Consider the following 10,002-nt stretch of genomic DNA (forward strand, 5'->3'; position numbering starts at 1 on the left):
CTCATCCTCATCCTGGACCTTTTGGATGTACCGCACTATTTCTATATCTACAGGATTCCCTTCTTCTTGATCAGGAGTTCTACCGAACAACAAAGTAACTGAATTCTTCCTGAAACTTATTTCTGCTTCGTGCTGTCTTAGAAAAGGCATACCTAGAAGAAGATCCGTACGAAAACCTTTTAAGATGAATACTTCTGTGCTAAAATTCATGCCACCAATTTCCAGTTCTACCCGTCTACTTCCGAACACTCTCTTCTTATGACTTCCGGAAAAATCTACCAGTCTTATGTCAGAAACTTTTTGCATTTGAATGCCTGGTATCAGATTAATTAACTGGGTCCAGATCTCGTAACTTAATATTGAACATTCACTTCCAGTATCAATAATGCAAGTCACCGGGATGTCCATTAATTTTGCAGGAACTGCAGGAGATTTGTACTTAGTTTTTGATGTTCGAGCTGATTTTAATTGGCTTTGTAAATTAATTTCTTCCATTTCTGTTAACTGAAAATTTACATGTAATTCTTGTATGGGACGCTCCTCAGAGGCTCCTTGCCTAAACGGAAGCGAAACACCTAGACAAGGTCCTAGTTTGTTTGACATGATTGGGATCGCTGGTTTTGCAGAAACTCTCTAGTAGTCTCCACTGCTTCTTCCTGCTCTGAGGCAACGTCATGTCTTGGTGAGAAGGAACTACAATTGTCACCTCTACGTGATGGAGAGTACCGTCTGGGCGAAGTAGGACTACGTTGTTCTTGGTAACGCCATCCGTCTGGAGAATTAAGCTCTTGTTCTGGACGAGGTCTGTAGAAATTTCTCTGTCTTTGGTTTTGATCTCGGTTGAAATCTCTCCTGCCTAATCCTCTGTTGAATCTTCGAGGTCGTGAGAAATTTCCTCCTCGACTCTCTGAATCCATCTGGATATTCCGGATCTTAAAACTTTTATTCCCTGCAGCATCTTTATTCTTAGAGTCTTCTTTATTCTTCCAGGCATCAGGGTCATCATAAATATCGAAGTCCTTCAAGAAATGTGTCAATTCATCCACACTTCGTGGAGCGTGCGCCAGACAAAGATTCCGAATGCGATACGGCAACTGTCCAATGATCAAATTAAGAACTTCGCTCTCATTAAAATTGTCAGCTAGGTTTCTGTACGCTGCGTAGACACTCCAGGCAAAACTTTCTAAGTTGTCGTGGACCAGGCGAGAATACCTTCGGTTCCTCACAGCCGCTAGTTGTCTTTGTTTTGCCTTTTCTGATGCAAATTCATCCTTAAAGCGTGCGCAGAAATCAGCATAATTCACAAAGTTGTCCATATTACCAGCTAACCAATGCTCAGCCTTGCCGGTGAAAACCCGAGGTAATAATTCCAATCTATAGTGCTCTGGCACTTGCATTAAGTCGAAACTGACATTTAATTCACGCAGATATCTTTCGGCAGATTGAGCTTCGATATCGCTTTTAAACTTCGGAATGTTCGCGATATCAACCATTCTGGGCATCTTAAACTCTGTTCTTCGTCGAGGAGAAAAACTGTCATTACTATCCTTTTCTCTAGGCCTCTTGCATCTATCAGAAGTTGTGGTATTACCGGGGAAAAATGGGTTTGGAAGTACAACAGGAGGTTCATAGGCAGTAGCTTCTGGGTTCGGTCCTCGGATTGGATCAGGCACTATATCGGAAGAGGTTTCTGGTCGAATCTGTAAATTATGGATCTTTTCCTGCAGTTCACTGACCCTACTTATAATTGTAACTGTCTGTTCCTGAATTTCTTGGCGAAGAGATACTTCCATCTTTTTAGCCTTCTCATGGAGAAAATTAACCTTTTCTCCAGCTTCCTTTATTTCAACTTTCTGTCCGTGCACTATATTTTCTATGAGTTCTGTTCGTTCACCAAAGGTTTTTAGTGCTACATTAAAAGACTCTACAGAACTCTTTAATTCTTGAACTCTCTGTGGAGGGTCACATTCAGATTCTCTTCCAGACTGGACAATTTCAAGGCAGGTTTCCATATTCTTCTTCAATTGATCCTGTTCCTTCTCTATCCGTCCTTGCCGAACTGTTAAGAACTCTAGCTGCTCTTCCACAATTTCCTTTACCCTTTCGTCCACCTTTTCAGTGACTTTACTACTAAGCTTTTCTATCTCTCCTCTGATGCTCTGTACCTGTTCAAGTTTATGTTGAGAGAATAGAGCCTGTAACTCTGACCTTAGTTTTATATCTTCCTGTATCCTCCTTTCTTCCTGGTTTTCAATCAATGAACGGAAAATATCTAAGTCTTCTTTTCTCTTTCTCTCTTCCTCCTCTTTCTCTTTCCTTCTCTTTTCTTCTTCCTCTTCTTTTTCCTTCTTTCTCCTTTCCTCTTCCTCCTCTTTCTCTTTCCTTCTCTTTTCCTCTTCATCTTCTTTTTCCTTCTTTCTCCTTTCCTCTTCCTCTTCTTTCTCTTTCCTTCTCTTTTCTTCTTCCTCTTCTTTTTCCTTCTTTCTCCTTTCCTATTCCTCCTCTTTCTCTTTCCTTCTCTTTTCTTCTTCATCCTGTTTCTCTTTCCTTCTCTTTTCTTCTTCCTCTTCTTCTTTACTTCTTTCTCCTTTCCTCTTCCTCTTCTGTCTCTTTCCTTCTCTTTTCTTCTATAGACTCAACCATGAGTTTAAAATCCATCATCTCCTTCTTTCGAACTTTCTCTATCTGAGCCATCTCTTTCTTACGCTGTTTCTCCTCCTCTATTCTTTCCTTCTGTCTACGCTCCTCATCCTTCTGTCTACGCTCCTCATCCTTCTGTCTACGCTCTTCATCCTTCTGTCTACGGTCTTCATCCTCCTTTTCTTTCTGTTTTCGCTCTGCTTTATCTTTCATCAACCAATCAAGTAGCCAGTGATCTGATGAGGGTTTGGTAGGAACGCTCAGTTCTGGTTCTGGTGCTGACAAGCATGATGTGCATCGCATCTCTTTATTTGATGCCAACGTTACTTCCTGCCCATCACAACTACTATGAAACCTCTGCAAACATTGGCAACACTGAAAGAATTCCCTGTCATTGGTGAGATCATCACAGCATCCAAACTTGGTTTCTGCATCCATTGTCGTTCTTCCTCTGCTTCGCAGATTCATTCCTGTCGCGTCTTTCTCCATTCCACAACACCGTCTATGACTCTTACCAGTTAATACCTTCACTTCACTATCACACTTTTACCTTCGTGAATTCCAAGGACTTTCACTATCACCTTCGTGAATTCTATGCACGAGCACTTTCAGTATTCACTAAATCGGGTATTACGTTTTAATTGCTAAAATAACTTTGCACTCAAGCCCCACGTTGGGCGCCAAAATAACTATGCAACGTCCCCCGGTTGTACACCAGTCATCACAAAGTTAGTCCGCTACTCCTTTAGTCGGGAACATGAGAATCTGCAAATCATCAGGCCTTGCTGGGTAGAAAAGAAAACACAACACTGTTTTCAAAGTTAAAACGCAGTTTTATAAACGCGTATATTTCATAATCACTTACCAGTACAACACTAGAACATTCACTACTAACGTTGGTATATTCCCTCACATAAAGCGAAAGTCAAAGAACATAATTAATTGTTTACTTTCAACTTATCGGCAAGAAGAAAACTCGAAAAACCAAAATCTATACTTCAATTCTCTCCGTTTTCAAGTTCTTATTATTCCTCACCTTCAATTGCTTTTCATACTCAGTCTGTCGTCAGGTGAGAAACATTCAGGTTAGTTCACTTCCTCGGCTGAGATTAGAAAGTGACGTCAACACGAACAGATTTTGACGTATTTATAAACATATATAAAAGTTCCAACTACAACTGTATCAGTCTAACTATCTGTGACCACTTGCACATTATTTGAAATAACAAACATTTTAAAAATCTTAACTTCTTATAAATATAAAATCTTAAACTCTCAGGTTCGTTACAATTTCTAATACTATGACGGCCCATATTTCATAAGTAAAGTTCTAACAGAAAATTCAGTACCTGTGAATAAATTGAAAAGATATTTGGAGCCCAGGAGATGCAATAATATGTAATTGTACTACCTGGATCGGCAAGATATCAAAATTTATGTAAGGTTAATTAAAAATTCTCCCATTTTATGAATGTAAATTAATGTAGAATTTGGTGTATGTTGTCTGTAGTATAGTGAGAATGAATGGTTCATGTTTGTAAACTTGTACTGTACCAGTTTGTTTTCCTTTTCTTTTTGAATATTTACAGGCCATGGAGTTGGAGGGATAACATTCGCGAACGCCTATAACTATTACGAAACCTTGCTCTAAAGCTTGAATCTTTGTTGTGTATGAAGAGTATGTTTGAAATGTGAATTCTGAGAAGATATGTGTAACTAGGAGTACACTATGTGCTGGAAAATTGTATTTTGGGGGGAGGGGTTGTTTTGTAAGCCCATAGTGTACAATAACTCATTGGTGACGTATTGAAGACGCAATATACATGTGACCAACAAGGGAGGTTATCTAAGTGTCCCCCTTCGATTTCCATGAAACTAAGCAGGTGTATAGAGGGTACAAAAGGAAGAAATACGTGTTTTTTTGTTTCGGCTAAAAAACTGTTTTTGTGGGCAAAACCCCGTCTCAAATGTCAAGATGAGGACAAATTGAAGTGGGGGATCTGACCCCTGTGTCCCCCTCCGATTTCCATGAAACTTGGCAGGTGTATAGAGAGGGCCAATGGAAGAAATACGTGTTTTTGTGTTTCAGCTAAAAAACTGTTTTAGGGGGGAAAACCTCCCTTCAAATGTCAATATGAGTAGAAATTGAAGTGAGGGTCTGATCCCAAAACCACGTAAATATGGCATAGGAATAACACGCACATATAATTGGAACACGCACAGCACAGAACTGTAGGATTGTCAGTACCAAACGCAACTGCTATCGTGAAGGACGATGTCGGTTGAAGTTCTGTACTAATAGTACTAGCAGATAAACAAGTGGGACACTTGAGATATGAAGTGCATATCACTGGCAAACACAGCTCTCTGCTGTTTGTGTTCCAATTATATTTGCGTGTTCTTCCTATGCCATATTTACGTGGATTCGGGGTAGGTTTGCACCCTAAAACTGTTTTTTAGCTGAAACGCAAAACACGTATTTCTTCCTTTGGCCCTCTCTGTACACCTGCCAAGTTTCATGGAAATCGGAGGGGGACACTGGGGTCAGATCCCCATTTCAATATTTCCACATCTTGACATTTGAGTTGAATTTTTCCCACTAAAACTTTTTTTTATCCGAAACAAAGAAACACGTATTTCTTCTTAAGGCTCCTCTTTACAATTGCCAAGTTTCATGGAAATCGGAGGGGGACACAGGGGTCAGATCCCTACTTCAATTTGTCCTCATCTTGACATTTGAGAGAGGTGTTTTGCCCCCTAAAACAGTTTTTTAGCAGAAACAAAAAAAAAAACAAGTATTTCTTCCTTTTGTCCCCTATATATACTTGGTAAGTTTCATGGAAATCGGAGGGGGCACTTAGATAACCTCCCTTGTAAGTTAGGGTATACCATTGGCTAGGCTACTGCGCTGGGTGAGCGAGGAGTTTGGCGTGGCAGATCCCTGCCGACTGGGGGAGACTTACGACTAACTGGACACAGACTGAATATACTGTATTTCCGTTTATTACCCTTTTTGGACCTGCATGGCCTGGTGTAATTTACCTAAAGTTAATGTAGTTTTTTCTACTTCTTAAAAGTGCTAAAGAAGGAATTTGTTTCCTTAAGGGTATATTGCTCCGTTTCTTGTTGGTTGTGGGGGATTTTGGGCGGGGTTAAAGTTGACTCATATAGACGTTTACTGACTTTTCACAATTTAATTGGACGTACTGTTACAATTTAATGTGGAGAGTAAACATCGTTATTTTTGTTGAGTAAACTAAAATGTTGTTCTTAGGTGCTTTGATGGGTTATGAATGAACCATGTGATACATATATAAATTTGGAAAGTATATTTACTGATATAATTTGTTAATAAATATTATGGTTGAATGAATATTAGGTTTACAATAAATAGTTTAAATACCTACTGAAAGATAATTAACTTCCACTGCGCCGATAATATAATCCACGTCTCATTTCTTTATTATTTATAACGGGGAAATAAAAGACGTACAGGATTATACTATATTGTGCATCGTCACGCCTCCGTCTGTTGTTTGTGCATGCAGCGAATGCTTTAGTGTGTAAGCTAAAGTGACCCGTTTCTCTTGTCGATTTGACACCCCAGTGTCGCTTGTAGGTTTTGTCAAAATGTTCCTGTAACCCCTTGAAGAACATTTCAGATCGAAGTGACAAGCGGTAGGCAATAATCGACACACAACACGGAACCCTACAATCTAAATAAAACTTTCACCGCTCATACGCAAACAACATAACGAAGATACACAATGCATGATATTGATTAAAAGGTCCATTCCGAGCGACACGTAACCGACAAGCAGCTTGTCGTGTTGCTTCAGTTCGAAAGGTTGAATTCGTTACTGGAGGTCCACTTCCAAACGACACGTATCGCTTGACGCTTTATTGCCTATTGCGTAACGCTTAAAAGCCAGCCAATCAAGAACTACGTTTCACACCGTTGCGACACGAAATGCCGCACAAGCCTGGTTTGATTTGTAAAATCATCAAATTACACAAGAAAGTATGCAAAGTAAAATTTAAAAGTCAGCAATTAGGGAAAATGTATATTTTCCCCTCAATTCCACAGCTGGGCTAAAACCCCTTAAATACGCCACTGACCACGCTTCAGTTAATCCCTTCCTCGACTCCGTCGCGAGGAAAACCCTTCTCCCCCCTTCTAATTATGTGCATCGAGACAGATACGTGTAAGCTACGCCCTCTCAATTGACGCCAACAAGCGCGTTTCACAACTTTGAGCCCAATTCGGTATGGCACGTAGCTGCTTACACAGGAAGAAATCATGTGACCTACAAGAATTGTGATTGGTTGGACAAGTTTTGCAACATTGATTGGTACCCACAACGGATGCAATTGTATTAAAATTACAACATTTAAATTAGGCAAGTGATATTGGTACCAAGTTTCAACAAGAATAATAACATTTTTTCGTGAGGAGAACTGCATAAATAATAGTTTTCAAAAACCACGGTGGTATTTGTAATATTGTACATGGTCTCGACATTTTAAAATGAACTTGATTATGCTAATTTATCAAATTATAGTGGTTCCAACAACATATGTACACTTACTAACTAACTAGGTTCTTATAATACCACGTTTACACGTATGTGTGTGTGTGTGTGTGTGTGTGTGTATGTATGTATATGTGTGTGTATATATATATATATATATATATATATATATATATATATATATATATGTGTGTGTGTGTGTGTGTGTGTGTGTGTGTGTGTGTGTGTGTGTGGGTGAGTACGCAGATATATTCTTGTGGGAACCAGCGTATGTTTAAACACCTTTCTTAATGGGACTAAAAAAATTGTTGGGACTTTTTGCCGGTCCCAAGAAAGAAAAGATCATTGCGAGACTCCTGAGACCCCTTTCGACATGTACGCGAAGTATTTCGAAGGTACCAAAAAGTCGCTATTTGTTCGATTTGTGTGTTAACATGTGTGTTAAACTCTGCCAGCTCTGGAAGCTTCACGTCTGTGTAAAAGTGTGGTGTTTAATCGCATCTCTTGGGACCAGGAAGTGTGGGTGTGTAAAATCTTGGATCTATTTCGCATGTATTGGTACCGAACATCCCATGGGGTTGAGAGGCGAGGAAAGGTACGTGCAAATGCCGACGGGGTTCCCCTCTCGCCTGGCCGTCTTGTTGCTTCCGAGCTGTCAATGTTGCCAACTTAAAACTTTGGAACCAGATCTGTTTTTCTATTATCTTCTAACCCTCCTAGTGTAATTGTAATTGATTTGTTTTGTTTTACTTCGCTTTTTGTACCACTGTTGGCTAATTTGCGAAGATGGGGATGAGTGATGATATCATGAAATTGATGAATCGACTCCCACAACATCCATGCCCAGACCGGGATTCGAACTCGGGAACCCTGGTGTCGTAGCGCGATGTGTTAACCACTCCACCACGGGGGTCGGCTTTAATCCTGCAATCAAACAAAATGCTACAATAGAATTTATTCCTCCAAATGTGACCCTTCTATATGTGCCTATAACAAATTATTAGTTGGGTTTTACTATAATACTGGTAAACAGAAATCCATTTGTAAAGCTCATTTTCTTCCATTACCAGGAAACAAAGAGTAGAGTTATCAGATGTTATCAGTAGAAACTCGTTACTTGTCTCCTTTCGGCCATGATGAGGATAAGAATGGAGATTTCTGACCAAGGCGACAAGCGATCCGGCAAAAGGGAGGTGACAAGTGACACGATACCTCTGTCTACAAGCAAGCGTTTTTCTCAAATGCTCTAACAGACCAAGGCGACACGCTGCATGACATCCATGAGTTTCAGAAGCGGAAGCCGAGAAGCGACACGTTTCGAAACGAAGTAGCAAGTCTCGCCTGTTACTTCCGTTTGTCAATATCCTGAATTGGGTCGGCTAGGTCTGGTGTTCGGGCTTTAACAGTGAATGCTTACTTGAAGACTGAAGTGGCTTGTCTTTCTTTTCGCTTGTCACTTCGGTATGAACTTCAGTGTCATTTGCAGCCGTCGTTTGCTACTTGTTGCCTGTCGTTTCGGTTTAAAATCTCTCGGCAAGAAAGCATTCAATGCGTAGGCATGACCACCAGGCCGAAGCAACACGATAACGTCCCCAGTGCGTGAAACATGCAAGTGGCACGTGTAGTTTGTCATATCACATTTGTTAGAAAATTTTATTTATTTAAGAATTTTTGTTTCCAAAGCCATTTGTCGCTTCGGTACGAAAGTTCCATTGGGACGAAGCGACGAGCAACGAGGGGTTTCTCACTGAAGTAACACTACCCGTGCAGCATAGCATATATTATTGAGTGTTTGTTTCCAAGTGACACGTGTCGCTTCTCGCTTCGGTCTGAAAGCATCCCAAGACTCGTACGGTATTCGAACATAGAATAACCTATTCGTAGAACACGAAGACAAACGTTTATACTTCTCAAAGTTAACGGCTTGATTGCAATCCTTAACTACATTTAATTTCAATGCAGTTCTTTTTTTAACAGTCGTGTTTGGCAACACTGATAAGTGAAGCGAAGTTTTCACTCTCGCCTCTGCAGCCGCGCCGAAACCGTGGACAGAGAGCTGCGAGGTCTTTTTGCGACGTTGCATGCTACACGTATTTGACGTCTTCCGTACTCGCTCGCTCTGTTTAACGTGCGACTAAACGAGAGGGGAAAGTCTTCACCCGACAACGTCGCAGGAGCAAAACAATCGTTTCCCTGCTTGTAGTAAGTTCACCGCGCATTTTCCCCCTGTATCTGTTGTCACGGTATCTTACGCTTGATCTCTCCATTGCGTTATTTTCACAAAGTAGGAACTGTGTCCTGCTCGTCACTTCGGTTTGCGTGTGTTTCTTCATAGTTCAAATGTAAAAAGATAACATACAAATGCTTACGCAGAGATATTCGCATTATTATATGCGTATAATGCATTTGCTTATACATAATTGATTGATTGATTTGGTGTTTTAAGTCCACTTTATGCACAATAAGGCTAATCGGGACTGGACCTACAGTTTAAAGTGGGATCCGAACCACTATGAGCTTCCACCGGTTATCGAACCCGGGATCCCTTGATTACAAGGCAACGACGCTACCACTGCGCCATCTTATGCACAAAACAACCGAGAGAACAATGACATGTACATTTGATAATGTTCCCCACCAGAAAACTTTGAGGGAAAATGCTCGAGTTGAAGACATCGATTTAATTTTTTATATAATGCCTGGAAACAACATATTTGCCTTCCATGACCTTAACGAAAATATTAAATCCACTGTAGTAAACATTACTTTCTAGATGGCAAAATAAAATGTAAACGACATAAATACTCTTCCCGTTTCTAAACCTGATAAT

Source organism: Lepisma saccharinum, chromosome 9, assembly GCF_977018435.1.
Source record: "Lepisma saccharinum chromosome 9, izLepSacc3.1, whole genome shotgun sequence".
NCBI lineage: Eukaryota > Metazoa > Arthropoda > Insecta > Zygentoma > Lepismatidae > Lepisma > Lepisma saccharinum.